This window comes from Borostomias antarcticus (genome assembly GCF_949987555.1).
Source record: "Borostomias antarcticus genome assembly, chromosome: 33".
NCBI lineage: Eukaryota > Metazoa > Chordata > Actinopteri > Stomiiformes > Stomiidae > Borostomias > Borostomias antarcticus.
Genome location: NC_140266.1, coordinates 1,917,002 through 1,941,468, shown reverse-complemented (window position 1 = coordinate 1,941,468; position 24,467 = coordinate 1,917,002).

Sequence of the window (24,467 nt, the reverse complement as noted above, 5' to 3'; positions counted from 1 at the left end):
GGCTGTGGTAGTATTAGAAAAATATTGTTGGGGAGGATGGTTGGGGTTACAACGCCTCGGACCAAAGTGGAGACCCTTAACCTTTAGGTTCACATGCTTAATCTTAACCTACTGTCAACATTCAGTTTTTGTGCCTAAATTTGACCTAACCATTCAGTTTGCATGCCTTAAGTGAAGCATGAAGCTAATATGACACATGGCAGCCAAAGTGCCAATATGCTGTTTGAAGCGCCAATATTTGAAGCAGACAGAAATCGTAAAATACTGCTGTCCCAGAATATGTTCATTTATCAGATTTTAGCCCAGCGGTTAGTTATTTTACCAGTGACCGAAAGGTTGCTGGTTCAGGACCAGGCCAAGCCACTTGACAATCATTACAGTACCTATACAGTACCACTGTGCCCTTGAGCAAGGTTCTTAACCCCAACTCTAGCTCAAAACTTACCGTACAGGTAAAAGAGATGAAATGGATAAAAGTGTCTGCTAAATGACCTACTTGCATGAGTGCAGTTGCAAAGGCTTTCCTTCAACATGTGAGAAACTGGGGATAATACTGTTTTTCCATGCTTTGATGTCGTAGCATGTCCGTAGAATGTCCCCTGTCCTATGATGCTTTTTTAGCCTCTCTTACTCTGAAATGTAATTTAATGTAATGTATAGCTTTATAAATGTTCTTAGCCGGTAGACAAACATACTCCTGGAGCTTGCTCGATCGCCTTGTTGAGAGGGGTCAGGGAAGAATTTTTACAGCTCACTTATCTGGCCCACGGGTGATTACTGTTTTTTTGCTTCCCTCTGGAATATGTAGAGGTGGGTCGTATGCCCACCTCCCTTGTTCTCTGTAAAGCGCATTGTGTTGCCTCTGTGTATGAAATGCGCTATACAAATAAAGCTTTGATTGATTGATTGATTGATTTCAATTTGATCCCTCAGAGAATGTCCTCTTTGAGAAGTGGGCCTAAAGCCTGAGCACAGCTGAGTAGATATATACTGTACACAAAGCAGCACAACAACAACAACGACAAATTTTGATAGGTATGGTAATTGCCGCCAGCTTGAGACTTGAAGATGCACGACTGTGCGGAGGGAAATTACCCTCTTTTAATGAGCAACAAAGTCCCACTGGGCCTAACCACTTACTGTACGCTCCTCCACTGGATCACATTGCTCACCTTTACTCTGTGTTGGTGCATACGTTAAAAATAGCACTCATACAAAATACCTGCTTTGGAGTTTTATTGCTAATGGTACAGGAAAGACTGGGATGTAACATATGCTCTGAGGATTGCCCTGGTCTGATGTGACCTACAATATTTGATTATAAGTGAAGTACAGTATTGAGCCTTGTAATGGATTTTAACTGATCTAGTCAAAAAGGATTTGCCAATTCGCTCAAACAGGTTAAGTCTGGTTTATTGAGAAAACATACGAGCGCAAGAACTTCAAGACAACGCACGTGAGTGGTTTATCCAAGTGAAGTGCCGCAGTCTGGTCTTGCGCTGCCTTATATTCAAGCAAAACACAGGTATGGCGCTTCCAGGATGTGATTGGCTAAGCCATTGTACGTCATATTAAATGGCAGGCGTCATCAACAGTGGTCGAGAATACAGACACGTGACATGAGAAAAGGCGGTAATTTCTTGAAGGGACAAAGGGACAAAGGATGGTTATTCTGGAGTAGACAACGTCTAGGTGTGTTGACCTCCTGGAGGTCATCCTGTCATGAATTAGGTTAGCACAGCTATGTGAAAGGTTGAGGGAGGTGGTGAATTAGAAAAGAAGGTGATGAAACTACAATTTCTATGACAGCCTGTATGCATCTGCTGGCTCAAAGTGTATGTAAAACCCCAACCTGACAATGGCATCCCGTCTGCACAATTACTTCTTTAACGGTTTGCGTTTAATAAGCTTTATCTTTAAAGGACCGGCCATGTCACGACTGCTCAGTGGTAATGCAGGCTGACAATATGGAGACGCGAGAGGTACATTCAGACCTCGTGAGTCACTTTGAGGAAGGTACTGAGTCAATAAACGGACTGTTAATGAGTGACAACTGCAAATGACCGAGAAACACATATTAACCCCCCCCCCCCCGCCACCTCCCCCCCTTCTTCAGAAGCTTAAACTCATGCATGCTGTTGAATACCTCCTGCTCTGGTCAATAATTTGTTCTACTAGTCAAACTCCTCGTTAGCGCGCTTCCTGTCGTTCCTCATTTGTACCAGGCAGGGAGTCTGTACACAACATACACGACAGAAGACACACAGCAAGCAGACAATTAAGGGATACTTCTTTCACTCTAGGAGACCAAGAATGAGGAGAGAGAGAGAGAGAGCGAGAGAGAGAGAGAGAGAGAGAGAGCGTGTGTGTGTGTGTGTGTGTGTGTGTGTGTGTGTGTATGTGTCTGTAAGAGAGAGAGAGAGAGAGAGAGAGAGGGAGGGAGATAGCGTGTGTGTGTGTGTGTGTGTGTGTGTGTGTGTGTGTGTGTGTGTGTGTGTCTGTAAGAGAGGGAGGGAGGAAGGGAGGTAGGAGGAAATGAGGACATTGGTTGATGGATAATTTGCACACGGCATCACCCCGATGGCACTGAACTCAATCAAATTCTCCTCATTCCTGACTGCGTATTAGCCCGGCCAGGGCAGGCGTTTCACTCCTACAATTAAATGCCTGCTCACACATTACTGTAATTAATGACTGTTTTGTCCACAGATCAATAAAGGGCCTGTTCATTAAAAGTCCCTTTTGCTTTCTCAACGATCCCCTGGCCAAATGTTCTGGTGCTAACCAGGAGCTGGGCTCACGGCCGACACAAAGGGTACTTTCATTCTGTAGAATGTTTTTGATCCGGAAAAGAAAGGATGGGAAATCAAAGGGAGGTATGGAGCGAAAGCCGGCTTGAAGTTGTGTTTTGAAGGAGAAAGGCCACGAGAGACGTTATTAGATTCACTACAAGGCCCTAGGAGGAGAGGTAACGGTTTGGGTATTTGTACTCCCGTCTTGCTTATCATCATGAGGTTTAGGACAGCGTTCAGAGGGTCGTGTCGACCGAACGGTGAAGCATCCCGAGGTTTTGCAACAGCGCGAGAGCCGCCTCACGAGTCATCAGCACTGTCCTCCGACGCAAAAAACAAAAGACTTCTCAGTTTGGTCTTTATGGATAGATAATCAATAAGAGCAACAGAGTGTCAATTTAACACCCTGCCTGCCAGCCAGCTGCCATATATAACACAGGCTGATTAGACGTATCGCAGCACGATGTAGTGATCAATAGTGACTTCATACGCTCGCAACCCTCACCTCTCAGGTCTAATATGAGAGCGGAGGACTAACAAGGCTTGGACAACAGAACACAGCGAGCCTCATTCACCAATATCTTCCGATGTCCCGTTTGTAAATGTGTTCCTTTTTTGTGAGCAATTTTTTTATGAATTTCATAGACAAATAAAAAGATAAATACACAAAATATATACAACAAAACAACAATAACAGCAACAACATTACACTCAGGCACTCGCCCGATCCCCCTCCCCACCCAACCCACCCAACCCCCCCGCAAATTGTAAATGTATTCCTAAGAACGTTTGTAACAAAAGCCGCCGTCTGGTTCGTGTTCGTGAACCGTTGCATGACTTTGCACCTGCCTTCTTTCCTTTTGTACTGTAGATCTGTTGATTTACTGCACTTCACACATGCTGTCATAATAATTACACGTCATTTTAACATGGAGGGTGATATGAAGTAATGTTAACCTACATTGTGATTATCCTGCTACCATGTTGTACACCGACACTTTTAAAGCTACTCCTGCAGAATATGCAGATGTTGGCTTGTGTTGACTGAATGAGGCTGGGTCTGTAGGTGGCTAAACTACAAATTATTCTCCATCAATATAACCTAGTTCCCAGACTTTCTCCTCTCACAAGGCGGATACCTGGCAAAGAGCTGCCTTCCCTCAGGTCCTGGGTGGAGAGAATGGTCCAAAGCTTCTCAGAGATCTGCCACAATTGACCAATCCAACAAAGCTTAGAGGTGGACCCTGTGTTTAGGTTGTGTTGTGGACATCATCCTACAGTTGTGGACTACTGTACACCCTGATGGAGCATGGTAGTATTGTATACTATTAGTGGTAAACTTCCACCATACTTCTCGTCTCTGTTGGACTGGAGTTTTTCGGGTTCCTCGAATGCATTCTGAACTTGGTAGAGAGGCTTTTTTCCCATGATGCTCCTTATACCTGGAATACTTTACAACAGACTCAAGGAAGAGGTCCTTCCTTCAAACGCAGAGTTTAAATTCATGGCTCTTGACATTTGTACTTCGACCTGTAACTGTTTTTTATTATTATTAATATGATTATTATTATTGTGTATTGTATTTGTACTGTTATTTATGTATTTGTGTGAAGTCGTCAACACTGTAAATTAGGGAAACCTCAAGGTTTGAAATGTAATGAAATAATCATATACAGTAGAGGATGTGAGTGAGCGGTACTCTTCCTCTGTGGCGTGGGTGGTCACTGGTCACTGTAGGTCTTAAAAGCCTCCCTAATCAGAGTCTATCGCATTCACTACCTCTTTGCATAATGTTATTATCTCAACAATAAATCTGAGTTTCCTTTCTCCGCTGGTCTTTATCCGGTCCAACAGACGGCACAACTGTATGATGCTTGCTGAGCTCTGATGTTTGTCCTAAACTTCACTATTCATCGACTTTATCACAATAGACGTTGCTGAATGAAAAATGTTGGACTTTGATTGAGACCATTATGTGGGAAATATTCTATTTTTATAGGCCTCATTTTTTAAATGTGAAATGTCTAACTTTTCAGAAGCAATTTAGAGAACATGCCACCCTGGTCAGCTCTGTGATTGGATTCTCTTGTGTCCCATTTGAAGGTCTCTCAACAGGCTGCATCCTCACATTCATTCATTCTGCTCATGAGCAAGTGAAAAATACCATTAGAATTTTCCTCTACTCAGGTTGTCATATTCCAGGCAAGGAATCAAAAAAGCTTTATATAGCATGACAGGCTAAGACACAAACATATAACTCAAATCTACCTCAGACTGGTGAATTTTACCATAATCGTTCGGGCTACTTTATAGCCAGCCATGGCATGCATTGTGTATGCAGCATCCATTTTTTCTGTCAGACACAAATTCCAATGGTTGGCTTTTACGATCATTCCAGTGATAGAACAAGAAAAACACAGCCCATAAAAGGCATCCTCTAGGTAGAAAAGCTTGCATAAGACATGTGGACATAAACGATAGTTGTTGTCATAAAATACTTGCTTGGGTAGATGCTATTTTTGTGAGATAAAGTGCAGTATGTAAACTATGCTACCCTCAAATATACTGCACAGTATATTGGTAATTAAATACAATATCACATTCATAATGCTATGCTGTATTCTACTGTACAAGCCTGTACATTCAAGCATGATGGCCCATGAGACCTAATTACCTCAGTCAACACCCTGTTTGAGACAAACCAACCCTACTGTACCTACTGTAGGCCTGAACACCACCAGACCAGTTCTGCTGTTATATTTAGATAAACGCCCCGCCAGCCCCATATAAGGACATGCGACTTAAGGGTCGTGCACAGATGTCATTTCTCAGTATGAATACTTGTCACCCGTACAGTCGACTCGTTAACTTTTCAGTAGCATAATAGTTTAGGCCCTCACAACAGCTGAGCTGGACCAACGCATCAGGGCTATTATTGGAAAGACAGCACTCTCACGTTGTAAAATAATAAAAGCAATTCTAAAAATATATTATAAATGATAGAAATATTAGTGTATTCCAGTCCTATAATATTATACAACTGTAGAATTGAAGTAATCACAATCACCAATGATTTTGCACGAACATGTCTTTCGCACCACACTTTTGTGGCCTACAACTGCTCTTCATTGTTCGTAGATTCTGTTCTTAGCTGAGGACAAATCCCAGATGAGGAAACATCGGTGAATGCCATCGTTTCTGTGGAAACGGCCTAAGTGTGGTTTAAGAGAAAAGTGCTCGTAAGAACCTTTTAACTTCATTTGTGAATGAGGCCCATTGTTTGGAAAGTGGGAGCACGGCTAATCGACAGGTCTCATTACCATGCCAACACAGTTTGGGTAATTTTGTGCTGTATAGTGTGAAATTAGGCTTTGAAAAATGAATCATACATCTAAATGACTGAATAATAAAATGATCATGCACATCTGTTTTGCTGTTGCCTAAAGACAAGTGTCACATTCAACCAGAATGTTAATTCTTTAAAATGCCTGGCCCCGAGCTATATTAGGTTGGATGTGTCCATAAAGTTAATATCGGTGAGTCAGCAGATTTAGGTTATGGGTTAATCAGGAGCAATGGGTAGACAATTAGACAGAAGTGGGATAACTTTATTTTAATGTGTTTTTCACGTATTATGTTGTGGATCTGAAAACAGCTTGGTGCATAATGACTCCTTAATGTATTAATTAATCAGGAGATTCTCTGGATTCATATCCAAAGCACCAACTGCTTGAAAATAAATCAAAAATACACTGTGTTAACTAATAGGGGAAATTAAAATGATGAGTGTGAAAGAAAAAAAACTGAGGCAACTGGGGAGTCTCAATATTCTTCTTCTTCTTGTTCTTCCTCTTCTTCTTCATCTTCTTCTTCTTCTTCCTCTTCTTTTTCTTCTTCTTCTTCTTCTTGTGGTAGAACTCACTGGAGATCAAACATATTGGCATCTCAGCTGCATGCATGAGAGTTGATCCATTCTTCTTCGAAATTATTGCACGTTTCTCTTGCGTGTGGTCCTTCTTTTCCTCCTTCCACAATAATTGCATTAAACGTAGGGAAAGCCAATGTACTACTACTTGCCAGTGCATCTCCTTTCTAAAGCAAGTCACTAAGACCATAATCTAGTGCTGAAGGCAAAGAGTTTTAAAATGCGAGCCGCTACAGGGAGCCAGTGTAGGGAATGGAGAAGGGAAGTTGTGTCTGAGAACTTGGCGTGGTTGAACACCAGGCGAGCAGCAGCTTTCTGGACAAGTTCCAGGGTTTAATGGCTGACGTCGAGGCTCCAGCAAGGAGGGAGTTGCAGTAGACCAGGCGGGAGATGACCAGGGCCTGGATGAGCACCTGCACCGTTTCATCAGTGAGGAAAGGGCGAATCCTCCTGATGTTGTAGAGCATGAATCTGCAAGAGCGTGTGACGGATGTGATATGTGCGGAGAACGACAGTTGGTCATCCAACGTCACACCCAGATTCCTCGCAGTCTGAGTCGGCATCACCACTGTGTCTTCAATGGTGATGGCCAGGTCCCAGTGCGGGCAGCCCTGGAACAGCAGCTCAGTCTCGTCCAGAAATCCTCAGGGAGAAGAGAGGAGTTGGGAGTAGGAGGTGGGGGCTGGAGTTGTGAAGAGAAGGTTTCCAATATTTGTTTTTAGGATTGGAAGCAGAGGCTAGGATTTTAGAGTGGAAGAAGCAGCTTTAGCAGCAGACAGGGAGGAGGAGAAAGTGGAAAGAAGAGACCGGAAAGTAAGAAGGTCCTCTGGGAGTCTGCCCTTTCTCCATTTACGCTCAGCTATTCTCAGCCTCCGTCTATCAGTATGCAGTCCGACAGCCATGGGGCAGGTGGAGTTGGGTGGGGATTGTCCAGGGAAGAGGAAAGAGTGAAGAGGAGAAGGCAGCGGCAGTATCAGAGGGTAGGAGAGAGAAGGATTCAGGGGTGGGGAGGGCGGAGGTAACGGCAGAGGAAAGGTCAGTAGGGGAGAGCGAGCGGAGGTGGCTATGGGTAGTGACCATATGGGTAGGAGGAGGAATTATGGGGGCAGAAGGGAGGGAGAGGCAGTAGGACATGAAATAGTGGTCAGAGAGTTGGAGGGGAGTGACAGAGAGGTTAGTGGAACAGTGTCTTGTGAAGATAAGATCCAGCTGATTGCCGGCTTAGTGAGTAGGAGGAGAAGAAGAGAGGTGAAGATCGATGGAGGAGAGGAAAGAGAGAAGAGGTTCCAATTTCTCACTTTGGATGTTGAAGTCGCCGAGTCATCAGAGAAGTGCGAAACTAGGACAACTTATTTCAGTACAACTTATTTCAGAAAACAGTACCACTTATTTCTCAAATTTTCATTCACATTTTTCATTGTTGTTTCATTGTTGGTTTCCATTTGAGGCTGGGCCTCATATGGAGAAAATTCTAGCAACTAATAACTCTAGTAACTGGCTAAATTAACAGTCAATTTCTTCCCCTGAGCTGGCCATAGTGCTCTTCCAATCCGACAGGATGATATTTGGCTGTGTTCCAAACGAAAAACCTTGACTTTATTCAGCTGATTTCAGTATTATACATCTATTGAATCCTATATTAGCTGTGGGTTTGTATTAATAATACAGTACATAATTGTAAATTATATTACCAATTCTAAATTTGTGTGGGAGCCAACGATGAGTAGTGGAGCCAATTTTCCAGACCCCTGAATTACACAAAAGGCAAACACATCTAGCACTTTTGATCTTTTCTTCTTTTTTTTCTTTTTTCTTTTTCCAAAAAAAAGACAACGGTTCATGAAGAGCTTATGATCATATCTGCACAACGGCACGATATCTCAACACTGTCCGTAAAGGACTAACATTACACATTAAAGCTTATCCTAGCTTAGTCACAGACCTGGCAGATGCTAAGGAGGACCGGCGATCCTGAATGCAGCTGTTCTCCTCAAGACCACGGCCTTCGCTCCCCTCTCCTCATCTCCCCCACAGTCACTGCAACAAAAGGAACAGCAGTCAACTTCATTGTTTTCTAACTCGAGATGAGTTAATTTCCCAGATGCTCGTCCAATGGCGGGGAGAAAGGCGGGGCAAGGTAATTTGCTAATGGATGAGAGAAAAATGGTTGGATACATCTCCCTGGCGAATGAAAGAGAAATACCCTAACACTCTGTCAGGAGCAAGCCAAGACAGGAGCTAAAGTGGTTTTAGAAAAAAGAAAAAGAAAAAAAAAACAGTCATTAACTGTCTTTTTGCTCTCAGGTGGAAAGAGGGGTAAGAAGAAACCATCACTTTGTTCAGCCGAGAGCACATTCAATAACCCACAGACTTCATTTAATTACCATCTAACTGGTCCCCCTCTCTCCCCCCGGAAGATACAGAGCAAGGTCCCGAGAGATGCCGTGTCCATTTGAAGTCTTTTAATTACCATCTAACTGGGAACTAATCATACAAACTTGGTCTTGACAACATACTTACAAAACAGATACATCCTGCGTCCTGTGCCGTTACAATGCAGAGATCAGAGCTCTTAGACTGCTTTCTAAGAGGAGCTATGTTTACCAGTATACTGCACTGTAACTTTTATTCCTGTATTCTATTTGTCCTGCTTTTTGTTTAAATGTCTATAATGACTTGCTTTTTGTTTTAATGCTTTTAATTTGTCCTGCCTTTTGTTTTAAATGTAATGTCTTGCTTTTTGTTTTAATGCTTTTAATGTCTCATGTAAAGCACCTTGAATTGCCCTGTGGCTGAAATGTGCTATATAAATAAACTTGCCTTACCTTGCCTTGCCTTGCACCCAGTGCTGTTAACACCGTCTTTGCAGGCTACAAAGGCATGCAGGCATCTTGTAGGTGTTAGGGCACACCTGGTTAGCCACTTGCTAATAGGCTGCCATGTTGCCTGGGAGCAGAAGCTTGAAGAAGCTAGCCCAACTTGTTATATTCCCACTATTTCTTTCTTTCATTTCTTTCTTTATTTATTATTATTCTCCTCAGTTTTTTTGCCTCTTTATAACTTCTTCATACTTTGTGCTAGAAACTTCATTCAAACTTTCAAATGTTCATGATGTTAAGCTCTTGCGTGGATGTATTCAGATTTTTGCTATTTTTTATAGTTATTTAACTTTTAATAGTAATTTTTGTGCCATTGAAACTGCTGGTGGAATGTTCAGTATCATTATGCTTTTAGAGTGGTGGCAGCTGTTGCTTTGAAAATATTCACTAATTTTGTAAACTGCTGGCACTCCTACAGTATTTGACAGCTCACACACTTTTTATATATCGAAATGTTCACACAACTGTGCTGATTCGTACATTGTAAGTATCTAAGCTGTGTGACTTATAGTTTTTGCTGTATGGCGATTTGTTCGGCAACTGCGCTCCCCATTGAAACGTATTGCGAGTGAGTCAGCGAATTCTGTGGGTTCTGTGCTTTGGTGCTGTAGGCTGTGTTGCTGTAGGCTGTAGGCTACACTCGCAGCTCACATTCTCTACGCTACGATCGGCTTGTTGGTGCCTGGAATATTGTGTGCAATATGGCTGAATATTTATCAGATTTTGAGGATATAAAAGATGACTTAGAATATGATGGAAGCCGATTGTAGCGTAGAGAATGTGAGCCGCGAGTGTAGCCTACAGACGGAGAATAGGGCTGTGCACATGCGTGCTGGAGCAAGTGGATCCAGGGCTAAAAAGGTATTTGATTTCCGGTACATTTCAACCAGAATCAGTGCAGCTGACAGTTCACTGTTCAACAAGCAGGAAGATCAAGTTCTCCCAACTTTACAGCGGGCAGAATTCCTCATTGTTCCTGAAAGCCAAAGTTGGGATTTCCCAGCGTAAAAAAAACCATCCATTCAAACCGGACGGGTAATATGGCGAGGCCACATGTCTCCCCGACCTGCAGCTTCGGGCTACAACATCCACCACAGGGAGATGATACCCTATCTAATCTCTTAATCGTGAGGTAAATACATGGCAGTGGGCTCTGGGGAGAGAGGGGTTGTCCTGCACAGAAGTGATATGGCCCCCTCCACCACCACCACCACCCCCTCCACCACTCCATCTCCCCAGGGATTGTAGTGAAGCCCCTGTGTATCTGGGGGTTTTAACAGATCAGCCTGGCTGCAGCGGTAGCAGCCACCCGGCTGCTTTAAAGTCAGCTCCTGAGGTAGTGGTTCTGCAGTGGAGGATAAACGCGCCACAATCCCCCAGGCCTGGGCTTTCTGAGCTCCGCTCAGCCTGTCTAACCCCCTCCTCCCTCGCTGGCCACGCTCTCTCTCTCTCTCTCTTTCACTCTCTCTCCCTCTCTCTTTCTCTCTCTCTCTCTCTCTCCCTCTCTCTCTCTCCCTCTTTCACTCTCTCTCCCTCTCTCTTTCTCTCTCCCTCTTTATCCCTCCCTCTCTCCATCTTTCACTCTCTCCCTCTCTCTTTCTCTCTCCCTCTCTCTCTCCCTCTCTCTCTCTCCCTCTTTCACTCTCTCTCCCTCTCTCTCCCTCTCTCTCCCTCTCTACCTCTTTCACTCTCTCCCTCTCTCTTTCTCTCTCCCTCTCTCTCTCCCTCTGTCAGTCTCCCACCTTCCCTCCCTCTCCCCCTCTCTCTTTCTTTCAGTTCATCTTTTCCTTTAATCTTCCTCCTTCCCCCTACCTGTCTCTCCCTTCCTCCCTCCTCCCTGTCTTCATCCCGTCCGTCCGTCTCTCCCTCTCTCCAGGATCTTAGGGAAAGAGGATTATGGTCGGCCTCCTCAGGCCAGCACCGAGGGCCACTGGTAATAAGGTAGCAGCTCAAGCAGATTCTCTCTCCTTTTCTGCAATCGAGTTGTTGTCATCTCTCTGGGGCGTCGAAACTAAAGCTCCTTGTTGTCCTTTCAAATAAACATATGAAGGGACAGTCGCCAGTAGGGTCATGTTGACATTTCCATACCTAAAAAGAGATCGACATTCTCAAACGCTGTTGATTTCAGGCACACATCTTTTCAATTTTTATGCTATATTGTACTGTCGCTATATTGTACAAACAGGCAGGATAGCCGAATCACATTTAGTAAGAGTTTATTAGTTATCTGACACGCAGAACCACAAGGACCATCTGCTCAGTGTCGGAGAGCATGGTTGTGTGTTACAAAAGACAAAGCTGTTTGTGCTGAACTAAACTATACCGTCTGAGAGAGAGAGAGAGAGAGAGAGAGAGAGAGAGAGAGAGAGAGAGAGAGGAAGAGGCCGATGTTCTGGAGATGGCTGGGGAATTGCAGAACCCCCCCAAATGAAGCTGATTTGAGCTCAGTGTGAGTTAATCTAGTTATGTGGATAGAAGCCTCCCTATGGCTGTATTCAGTAATACCGCCACTCAGGACTGTGTGTGGGGCTCGGGAGAACATCTGAGCCTCGGAAACTTTCTCAACAATTAACCTCTTTAACTACAGTATAGGCACAGTTCCCACTTTGAAGAATGAGTTCAATAACTGATTTAAAGGGTAGGGCAGGACACAATAGGTATTGATTAGTCAGCCAAACTGAAAGGATTGTCGTCAAAGAGAAACTTGACAGGTATGACAGATTTGATAGTGGCTGAGCTGATGTGGTTTTGAGATTTGAAGGGCTATTAAAAGAGTTTGAAAAACTGCAGGAGCACTGAGAATAGAAGCCAAACCGCCTTACATGTACCTAAGCAAAGCTTTCAGACCAAAGAACCGTGTACCTCAGACTCAAAACACTTCATTCCATGCCACCAAAGGCATACTTAGACAGCAGCGGGTGGAAAAAAAACGAAGAGAAATGAATTCATTAAATAATAAAAACAGACGCAAAAGCCATTTTAAAGTTTCGAATCAGCTTCTCCTTCACACACCTCTGGTTTTCATAAAATGCTGTCAGCAAACTGTGGAGTTGGAGGACAGGATGAAAAAGGCGTCATATTTAGAACAAGAAAGAAACGGAAGGTACTGGAGCAAGCAAACATATTCCCTTGACTTTTCCAGTGGCGTACTAAGCTTTCACCAACAGTGGGGGAGACAAATGAAACATGGCTTGTGAGACATGACAGTAGCTTGTGGAGCTGCGGGAATAATCTCTTACAACAGCATGTTAAGGGGATTGAAATATCCTTTCTCCTGATTTTAGATCAGTGTGTGTGTGTGTGTGTGTGCATGTGTGTGTGTGTGTGTGTGATACTGTCTCAGATATTGTCTGTCAGCTATGCAATACGATGTTACCAAAAACCAAAACACAGAAATAGGAGTGAAAACCTTTTACCCTTCTGTCTCTGACTGTGACTGAAACAGCCCTATCACAGCATGGACCTCGAGTCTTCAAAGATGAATCAAAGCGATCTCTGATTTGGCCACCTGAGGCACACAGGCCTGAACCCAAAATGGGTGACGAAGACAAGATAGAATTGGATTGAATCTGTCTCCATTGATGTCCGCCACGTTCGTTATCTGCTTCAAAATGGCAGAGATATGACTGTACTATTCGCACCCAAACAAAGAGAGAATATTTGAATATAGATTTCTTCCATAGAGATATGATTCATGTTCCACTCAGTTCGATTTGAAGATCAACTGAATGCAACTGATTGATTTACTGTTTCTGCATTGAACTAGAATCTCACAAAACGTCTTTAGCAACGGAACCCTGATCTCTGTAAATACTGTACCGTTTCACGCTGACAAAAAAAAAGAATCCCCCTTTTGTTTCATGTTTTTGTGTCAAATTGGGAATGCTGAATTTAATCACAAAAGTTAACCAGCTGTGCAAATCAGATCGACAGAGTGGCGTATGCAGCTCTGAATGGCGGCGTGAAAACGTCTGCCTCATTCAGTTCCATGCTAACAGATGAACCTTTCATCATCAGCCCAAACGTGCCTAACTGCGCTCTGCTCAGCTGCAGCAATAAAACAAGATGGCTTCCAACGTTCAGCTGTTCAGAACCCTTCAAAGGTTGCTTTAAGAGAACACGGGAGAAAAACCGTGGAGGAAATCACATTAGACATATGTACAGTATAATTTCACTCATTTATTCCACCATATCTTTGCAAATAGCCATATTTGTTTTTGTTTTATAGTAATTTACATGACCCAAAAGAGGCATGACTGTAAGGGGAGAAGGGGAAGAGTATTGGAGCAGCAGAATGTTGTTTGGGTCGCCTACGTCTCAGAACAAAAGGCAGAAAGCTGACCGTCATCTCAATCCTAACATGAACCGTTAGTCATTCCAACAGGGAGGAACAACCAGGTGCTCAAAAAGTCAGTTACACCATGAGTGTCGTTGGTGCTCTTGGATCACTGGGGATGGAGGCAATATCCAAAAAGAAACGTAGATCCAAGCACTCAAAACAAACCTTTAATGTGTCAGGCTTACATAATTAAAAATGTCAACATGTTTCAACCTTGTCGGTTCGGGCATCTAGTGAGGATGCCTCCTGGGCGCCTCCCTAGGGAGGTGTTCCAGGCGTGTCCGACTGGGAGGAGGCCGCGGGGTAGACCCAGGACTAGGTGGCGGGACTACATCTCCGCACTGGCCTGTGAGCGGCTAAAGATTCCCCAGGCAGAGCTGGTTGATGCTGCCAGGGAAAGGGATGTCTGGGGCCCCCTGCTGGAACTGCTGCCTCCGCGACCCGACCCCGGATAAGCGGATGAAGATGGATGGATGGATGTGAACTCAGCTGATTTAGGCTCATTGCTTGTAGATGTGATGCAGAAAGACTAGTTTGGAACCACACACCCAAGAAAGAATCCCCTGCTATTTAAATTACTAAACACATTTGTCTTCTTATGAGAATGCCATTTGTCTATACTTACATGTATGTGTCTAATATACACTCATAAATATATATATATATTTCCAACAAAACAATAACAAACAAATAAACAACAACAAATAAACATGCTACTGTACCACTGTTTGATATAACTCAGCGGCCCCTTTTGCTGCTGCGGCTGCTGAAAATAAGATAATCCACAAAAATACTCCACACATAAATTTGGTAAAATGGTAGAATGACAGTGGCCAAGTGGTCTGTTAAAACCACATGCCCATCTTCATGCTGCTCTTATCGACGTTATTGATTTGCCATTCTGGTAGCAACCGCATGGGCCTGCTTTTGGAACGAGTCCAGTCAGTCAATCTGAATCAAATTGTACACACACACACACGCACACATACACACACACACACACACACACACATACAGTAGTACCATCACAATGTTCAAAAGCACAAACTGTTACATTTCGCACAGTTGGCTCTGTCCTGTGTGAGTCTGTAGTTGGCTCAATCAACATTCACCACATGTGTTGCTTCAGCCAATCATGTTCATCCTACCCAGTGTATTTAAACTGTGTGTTTGCTTCCAGTCATTCTCTTTGAGCTCTCCTTGTGATCCCTGTGCCTGCGTGCATAGTCCAGGCTTCGGGGCAGGTAGGACAGAGGCCTCTATACACTGCTTCCATTAAGGGTGGTTGCTACTTGTGTAGTTTCGGATGGAGTAGTTAGATAGGCAGTTTCTGTACACTGATATGTCGGTAATGCTAGCTTTTTAGCCTCACACTCATGCCTCTCAAACTAACCTTTCCACTTAATGAGAGACTGCCACTTGTTCACGGGCTCAATCACCCACCCTCAACATAACACTTTAGTCTAAAACTCTAAAGTGGTGCCTAACACAACCTCCTTCATCGTTGACCCGATGAACACTCGGGCTCAATGCAACTCTGTTTCTACAGTAACAGGCCACGGCGATGGCAGCCAGCAGAAGTTTGAGGCACAGATCAGAGAGATATCGACCGAGGGTGTGAGAAGATCACATTGGTGTTTTGAGCCCCGACACCTGAGCCCACCAGAGAACACGCCACAGAAGGACAGCAACAGCTAATCACAGCAGGCATTCATCTGGACAAGCTAGGGCCAGACATATACTGTAATCCTGAAAATACAGTGTACACAGAAAGATATGATGCGACTGTTGTAGCAAATGAAGTGATCGCACCATCGGTTAACCCAATGACCACTACTTAGTTTCAACAGATGTGGCAGTTAGAGAAATTGATATGAATATTAGCAGCCTGCTGGGCAATGGGCATAGGACTTGCTAATCATCGCCTGCAAACATGAGAATCCATCCTGGCCTCCCAGACTCTGGCAGAGAACAAGGACAGGTTCTGAAATCTGCCAAGAATGTGAAAGACAAGCTCCAGTGATGAGATCCTATCATAGTGATATGATCAAATCACATCTTGACAGGCCTTCCTACTGTACATGTACAGTTAGATCCACTATCTTTTTAATCCACTGTGATCCTGTGTAGCCCATGTAGCCGAGGTGGTGCTGAACCAAGCTCTCTTAACATTAATATTTGCACAAATGTCCCTCAAACAACCCAGTTGTCCTTTGAAATGGATGCCCTCTTAGTTTGATGGAAAGAGTTAAGGTTGGAACATGGGTGAGCCTTTCTGGTCTCTTCATGCTCAGCAGAACTGCTTTCGATGAAAGCATCAGCTAAATGGAACAGATGCATCTCGGGATTGCTTATAGACATTAGTCCGTCCTCTCGCAGCTGAGAGCTCCAGAGTCAACATCGACCGGGATTGCGGAACCATTGTTTGTGGAGACCCAGACATCCTGTGCAGCAGGAGAACAGATGTATGCTTAGCCCCGTCAGACTCACCAGGCTGTTCGATCGCACTCACAAAGCAACGTGTTCCACCGAGCAGAAGCCATTAAGGGTAGGGACTTCAATGAAGAATCTATAAAACAAGGAGGCAGCCATGTCGACTGGGTAAGACCCATTCAGTCAGAAAGCATTGTATTGTTAGCAACAGATTTCCAACTAGAAACATGGTCTGTACTTCCAAGGTATGCTAGGCTGGAGGAAAGATGAAGCAAGCGGGTGAAATGGTGAGGTAAACATGTAATGCTGGTTTCACATACAGCAGATGTTAATAAGCAGTTTTAGAACAAAAGATTGTTTTCTTGGCTGCCAGTTTTGAACATTTAAAATCCTTGACAGACCGGGCTGATAATCGTCCGTCGTGAACGTCCGTGAGCGTTGTTGGCCTGAGTTTGTGCGTTGTGTCCCGTCTACTGCTTACTGCTGGAGGGAGAACTGGCTACCATCTAGGTCGTGCTGCTTGCAGTTGAAATTGAATCACAAACCCGGTAAAACTGATTCTGACATTTCCAAGTGTTTTTCTTGAAAGCTGAAAGATCGGTTGATCAAACAAATGTTGCTCCACTAACACACCTCCTCTCCATGCATTGTTTAGCTTGACTGACTCACATGAGAAAGTAGCTATGTTGAGCCAGACACAATATATACCCTCTGTTTCAAGGTGCTGAGATCTAGTCCTAAATCCCGAAACCCCCCAAAATAAGATAAGATTAAAAACAGCAAGAAACACAGTGGTTGACAACACAAGTAGCCTACTTTATTACCTTTTTGGAGTTATTTCATCTCACACAGGCGCAGAACGTACATGCTAGTTGCCCGTCGGCTGAAGTCCATTGTGTCTTTGCTATGTTTTTTTGCCCCAACACAAGGGGATGTGAGAAAAAGCAAGTTACCTTTTGTCGCCGCTAGTTCTTTGATGTCAAATTGGTGTGTCTGTACCTTTAAGTTCTAAAATTGCCGTCCTCAAGATCCAAACCTGTCAAATATCATGAGAAGACGAACATTCTAAAGCTAGCGTGTCGTTACGGCTGTTGAAGGGAAACCCAGCATTAGAAGATCCAAAACAAGAAAGGGTAAATACATGGAGTCTTATTGTGAAAATAATTAATCCATTACCAGAAGAATCATGATCATGGCTTATTTATCACTCCTATTGGATAATTAATGCTCTATAAAAATCAATCTCCTATTGAAATTTGCTCGCTGAAGATGAAAACACCAGGTTCGACTAATTGAATGAGAGCCTTTGCCATGCTCGGTTTTACTTTGTATTATGTAGTTTCACTTTGTGTATTTTGCAGATTTACAGCCGGAATTTACAGCCTTCTCATTTCGAGAACTACAGCTATTTCCTTTTGGAGTAGGTGATCCATCACTCGTTCTCCTCCCTGTATACAGTACCAGTACAGTACCAGCCCCCAAAGCAGAACAGGGACAAGCTTTTGTCATGTGAGACTTCTACTGAGGCCTATCGAGTCTCCCAAAGGCTGGAGCAAAAAAAAAAAACATAAACCCCCACCAATTGTACCTACAATGCTGCGTTTTTAAAGAAAAGATCACAGCAGATTCTTACATGAACAAACTTAAGATGGAAAGAAACACAAAAGATGGATAAAAAAAATGTTTTAACCTATTCTAAAAATTGAATTTGTTCATCCAGCTGGTGAGAAAAAAATAATAATGATTGTCAATCACAATTCACAATTCAGACATCCCCTAAAACTCAAATTCATTAAACTCCATGTTTGGTTATGAAACTCTCTGAGTGTTTCATGTTTCTTTCTCTGGGGAGGTTTGTCACTGAGCTCCCTTTAACCTTCAGGTGCATCATTCTCACCTGTCAGATCAGTGTGTGTGTGTGTGTGTGTGTGTGCGTGCATGCAGTGTGTGTGCGGAGACAGCCGCACACATTCCAGCTCCTGTCAACAGTCCAAAGTCATTCAAAATGAACCCTCTCAGAATTCCATCCTTCAACTGTTCATGACTAGCCTGATATCAGACGGCGTTCCACTCCGTTGAGAACTTCCATATGACATTGCCTCCACTCTAACCACTTTCCATGGGGGAGGGAGATTAAATTATGACATCATTGCTGATGCATAGCCATGACAATCTAGACAATGATGACAACACGGAGGGCAGTGAAACAGTAATGTAACTGTAGTAGGCTACTGTAAGGAAGAGTGGCTAGAATACTTTGTTTCTGCTACCAACTACCACCGATCGTCCTCCAAGTAATGAGTTCCCAGAAGCTCTTGCTGCGGCACTTCACAAGTCTCGTTGTCCGAATGCACAGTTTGACAATGTTTGACAACAGCTTAACAACTGCATTAGTCCCGCCCTTAGCGCTGATGGCTAACGTTAAAATCGCAGCCCTCATTCGTTGATTATTTTTTACTTGGTGAATCAGCTGTTTTACGAGCCAACACCAGACCAAGAATCAGCAAACTTTTTGTGGGTGGGTTTGAACGTCTGGACCCAGGCTAGTACATGACAATAGGCTACACTCTTTCCAACTCAACACAATGACGCTCTATTAGCTGTGATAATAATAATAATAATAATAATAATAATAATGATACTAATAATGATAATAATAATAATAATAATAATAATAATACATTTTATTTATATAGCGTTTTTCAAGGTACTCAATACACTTTACTTATGTAGCCTAGTGGAAATATTAAGTTCTTGTCATTACAGCCGCAGACAAGCCTGCCAAACTCGTCCACAACCAATGTGTAGCACCCACCCGGGAGATGCCTGTTTGCTGATAGGCGCGAATGCAATCACTGCACATCAGCAACAGAGAGATGACAATTGAGATAGAATTTGGAGAATCTGATCTTATCGGTTCTGTCAGAACTCTGCCCACACTCCCCTCCCGACAAGACACGCTTTCCTGCTCCAGCAATGGAGGATATCCTGTCATGTGATGTTAGCACACACACACAGACACACACACACACATGCAGTGCACAGACACACACCGCATATTGGCTTCAGATATGAGTTCCAGATAAGAGAATAAAAAAATAAATATAGAATTGTCCAACTGGTATCACTTAAGTGGTCTGAACCCTTTTACTCAAGGGCAAAGTTGTGTATATATACAGTAGTCATTCCTGAATAATTCACTGTATGAGCCTTGTTAGTGTATTTCTTAGGGTGGATCACGGTACATCGTTTCTCAGCTCTGTGTTATTTACACAGTCAATCCCTCAAATATGCAATTAAGGCCAGAAAATAATTATCTGCTGGGAATGCTTGTCCAAGTTAATATGGAAGACTGTGTCTTCTCCTCCTACATTCATCACTCAATAATCTCTATTGCTTTGGCCCTGTAATTACAGGACTGATTTATTTGTCTATATATATCTTGGCTGCATGGCCATGACTGAGTTGATGGGACAGATTTGTGAACACTTCTATTGCGGTCGACATTTCAGAGTGATAAGAACTTATAGTACACTTATCATACCACCACTTTTGAATGTAAACACATTCAATTAAATATAAGTAACTATTTGTTCAATCTGTATACAAAGGTGTAAGTATCTTGTTATTAATATTTGATTACCATGCCTCACTGAAGTAGAAAGTAGTACACAAAGAAAGAGGTTAATTGGTGAAGATAAACAAATAATACAAATATTTGATTTATTTGAGTGAATGTGTGTCCCCAGTGTAAATGCAAATTGTTTTGCTTGTCTCTGTATGTTCAGTACTTAGGGAAAAACGTCTGACTGAAAAGTACACTTAAAAGTGTTTTGGCTAGTTTTCAAGTTGAAAGCTAATAATTAGTCAATTAGTCAATGTTTTGCATTTCTCATTGTCATGTTTTGAGACTGTAGCTCGAGGCCTAGCTTCCAATCAATTAGCAGTTCACTTTAGCTTGGTAAATTTTACTTTAGCTTGACTCTCAATGGACTCTTCACTCCCCTTCACCGCGCATAAGAGCATTCCATCAGGAAGAACAACACCTGTCATCATCAAGTGTCACATTAGCAAAGTAGCTGCTGTCATACAGTAACATCGCCCACTAAACACCGCAGCCCACCGGCGTTGTCAAAGACACTTCAAGTGAACTCTTTGTCACCATCTGCATTCACAAGTCCATGCTAATTTATCACAAGAGAATTACAGTGTTTGTTTTGCTGTTTTTACTGAAAACAAACACATGCACGCAAACACCTCTACGCACACTTATGCGTGAGCGCGCACAAACGCGCACGCACACACGTGCGCGCGAAGGACGCCTAGACCCAGTGTATGTAGTGCGGGAGTGACTGGAACAAAGCTTTATTGTCAGCCTGCCACTGGAAGCTGGATCATCATGTCATTTGCTGATTAGGCCTTTGTCGACTGGCTGTCGCCTAAGCAAGGGACAATACCGACTGATCCGCAATCCAGCCCCGACGCCTTGCCCTTCCAGACCAAGCTTCAGGTCCCTTTTCAGCCCTTGCCAAGCCCGTGATTGGAAGCGTTGAAGCCTGCATGCTGCCTCAGAGTTCTGCAGATATGTCATTCTCTCACAACAAGGGTTCCCATGATAGCTCTCTGCTTTGAGTAGCAATTAAAGCCTTTTCTTGCTCGGTGGCTGTTGGATACATTTATCTGTAGCTAAGCAAGGGGGGGAGAGGATTTAAAAGGGATGACAGGAGAGCATGAGAGGAGAGAGAGAGAGAGAGAGAGAGAGAGAGAGAGATACAGTAGTGATATCAACTTTATTGATCCCTGAGGGGGAAATGTTGTAGCATATACAAAGTACATCCCACACAATAAAGAGGCACAGTAGACAAACCAACAGACAAACAAAAAAGAAAAAAGGCACAATCAATAAATGAAAAAAGTCTCAGTCAGGTACTATTTACAGTGGGTACAGTCTAGAGTCCGTGACCTTTTCACTTTTACAGCCTTATTCCAAAATGTATTAAATAATTTTTTTCTCATCAATCTACATGTGAACATGAAGCCTATGTCTATACACCATTATAAACATACATTATAATGCTGCACAAATGAAGGCATTACAATATTGCTGAATAGCTAACGTAGCATTTTCCCTCCCAGCTGCTGTACTGTAATGCTACATTCTATGGATATTGATTGCAACATTCCATCATCTAAAAAGAAGCTAACACTTATTTCATTGAGATGCAAAGACCTGACTCAAATGAGCAGTGTTCAAAGATCAAAGAGAACACATTTGTTCAGTTAGAGTTTGAACAAGAGGATCTCCCTCAGGGGGAAGAATGTGGAATGTTCTTCTCTGACAGCCTAAATGGATAATTGTGAGGGAAGCGCACACAAAGACGAGATAGGTGTGACTATGAGTTGCTGGGTAAAAGTCAGCCAAGCAGATTTGCCGTATCTGTAAGGTGCCTCTGCTGAGGGCTTTCCAACCCAGTGTCACTGATACAAGAATTAATTAACAGGTGTCTGCCGCGCACCTGGTGTGGTTTACAGTTTGTTTCCATCACTCAGATGTAATACACCCATACACTGACTGACTGTTTGCTGACGACACAACTCTCATTGGGCTAATTGACCATCTGTTGTCCTGGTGAGGTCAAAACAACCTCACAACACTCTAAAGACAGTGGAGATGGTTTTGGACTTCAGAAAGAACCCAGCCACCCCTTCAATCCTCACCCCTCTCACCCAACATCAGTGTCCGACCTCATAAATGCTCATCTGGATGAATGGGCAAAGATTCTCACAGACACACTCCTAAATCTTGTAGAAAGCCTTCCCAGAAGAGTGGAAGCTGTTATAGCTGACCAACTCCATATTAATGCCTATGAATTTAGAATGTGATGTCATAAAAGCTCCTATAGGTGTAATGTGTACTGTAGGTGTCCCAATACTTTTGTCCATATAGTGTTCTATATGGACACATTGTCCATTGTCCATCTTTCAAATTGTCTATTGTCCATCTTTCAGGAGAATCCTAGCCAAGACTGGCAGCACAGTTACAGGGTTTCAAACTTAAGAATTCAAAAACATCAGGTTCTGATTCTGTCTGGCAGGGGAATGAATTTGAACGAACGAACGAATGAATGAACCTTCCTTGTCATTCACACTCCTGAACAGTAATGACATTGACACTTTGTTCCAGCAATAGTATGTAGAGTAACACGAATTAAGCTCAGCCAAATTGTGTCCTCGCTCATGCTCTGATGACTCACACATTCTACTGACATCTGACTCCTGTTGAAGTGTAACCGAGTTTAATGGGTTAAATTCACTCTTCAGTATAAATCCATCTACCCATGCTGGCTAAAGTGGTGTTTATGTAAGGTGGTCATGCACATTCGAACTCAGCGTGGGCGAGTGAGGGTGGAAGTGCTAGTGACTAGTGACGCAGTAACACCTGTGGAATTGTACTTTGTTGGGAGATAATTTGCTATGATTGAAATATAAATTGTGGTCAGATGGGCTTGGGCCTCATTTGCTAACCCGACGCACCAGATGGTTTGCTTTGCATTTCCAACTCTCCGTTGGAAACGGTTTGGAAAATGGCGGGCACTTTCAAAGATACTTGGGAGGTGATTGGATGAACCATCTGAAAAAAAAAATCTGAAAAGGTCTATCATACACTAATTTCAACTGCTCCTCGCTGTCATAAACTCGCCCACCATAGCTGTTGTAAATAATTTCAAATTCCTCAGAACCAATGCTGATTGGCGATATCATTTTCTGTCTCAAACGGATCTCTATCGAAAGTGTCCAGACTGATTTGCGAGAGAAACAGAATGTGAGCTTACGAAAACCAGGATGGTCTCACAAGGCTACTTATTTGCACAAAGGTACACCATTTTCTTGACAGCGTGATTGCACAAAGTTTCCATTTCAGATTTTATTTATACAATGATGATGACACCACTTGCTCAGAAAATAAGATTTATTCCTCTGCTGAATCCCCTGAGTAGAACATATTAGTAGGGAAAATGTGCCCCATAGTCTCACAACTCAAACTCGGAGAGTCAGATAGGTTGACCTAGCTCTAATTGGCAGCTGTGTGAGGTGAATACGGTCACTGTCTGCCACTTGAACCATGCCAGAGGGATGCTTAACATAAAACAGGGCTTATTTGTCGCAGAAACCTTTGGGGACAATGTTGACCTAACACAGTTGGTACAGTACTGTAGTGACAGTAGCTATGAACTATCACGGAAAGACTCAGGAAGAATTTCTTCCCCCAGGCCATCCAGTCCCTGAATCACACTATCTAGTATATATAGGGTTACTAGTGTATGTAGTATCAGCATATCTAGTGTATATAGTGTCACTACAGTATAATGTGTATAGTGTATATGACAGATGGCAGTATATTACATTACATTACAGTCATTTAGCAGACGCTTTTATCCAAAGCGACTAACAATAATTGCATTTAACGTAGGAAGAGCCAATGTACTACTACTTGCCAGAACTCACAAGTGCATCTTCTTTCTAAAACAAGTGACTAAGAGCATAATCTAGTGCTGAAGGCAAAGTGCAAGAATCGCAATAAATAGTATATCCCCCCCAACCTGATTTATATTTATAACATGTACATAACACATCCACACATTAGGATAACACAACACAGCACAGGGCAAGGGGTAATGTTTTCAGTGGCGTGTGTGCGATTGTTTGTGTCTAACTGTTAACAGGATTATGCAAATTACTGGATCGATTTTCACAAAACTTGGTGGAAGGGTATAGCATGGTCCGTCTTAGAAATAATTACATTCTGGAGTGGATCTGAATCACAGGGAAGGTCAACGTGCAGCCCGATCACGGCCAACTGTCATTTTTTGGACTACGATTATGCAAAAACTACCAAACCGATTTTCATGAAACTTGGTGGAGTGGTGTATCCTGGGACAACTTAGAGCCCATTAAATTCTAGAGTGGATCCGAATCACGGGCCGGGTCCACAAATGAAAACAACATTTAGAACCAAGCCAGCTCCCTGTGTGGGCGCACTAGAGATAAGGGGTTTGGATTGGGGTGTGCGGGGGGGGGGTGCTGGAGTGCACCACACT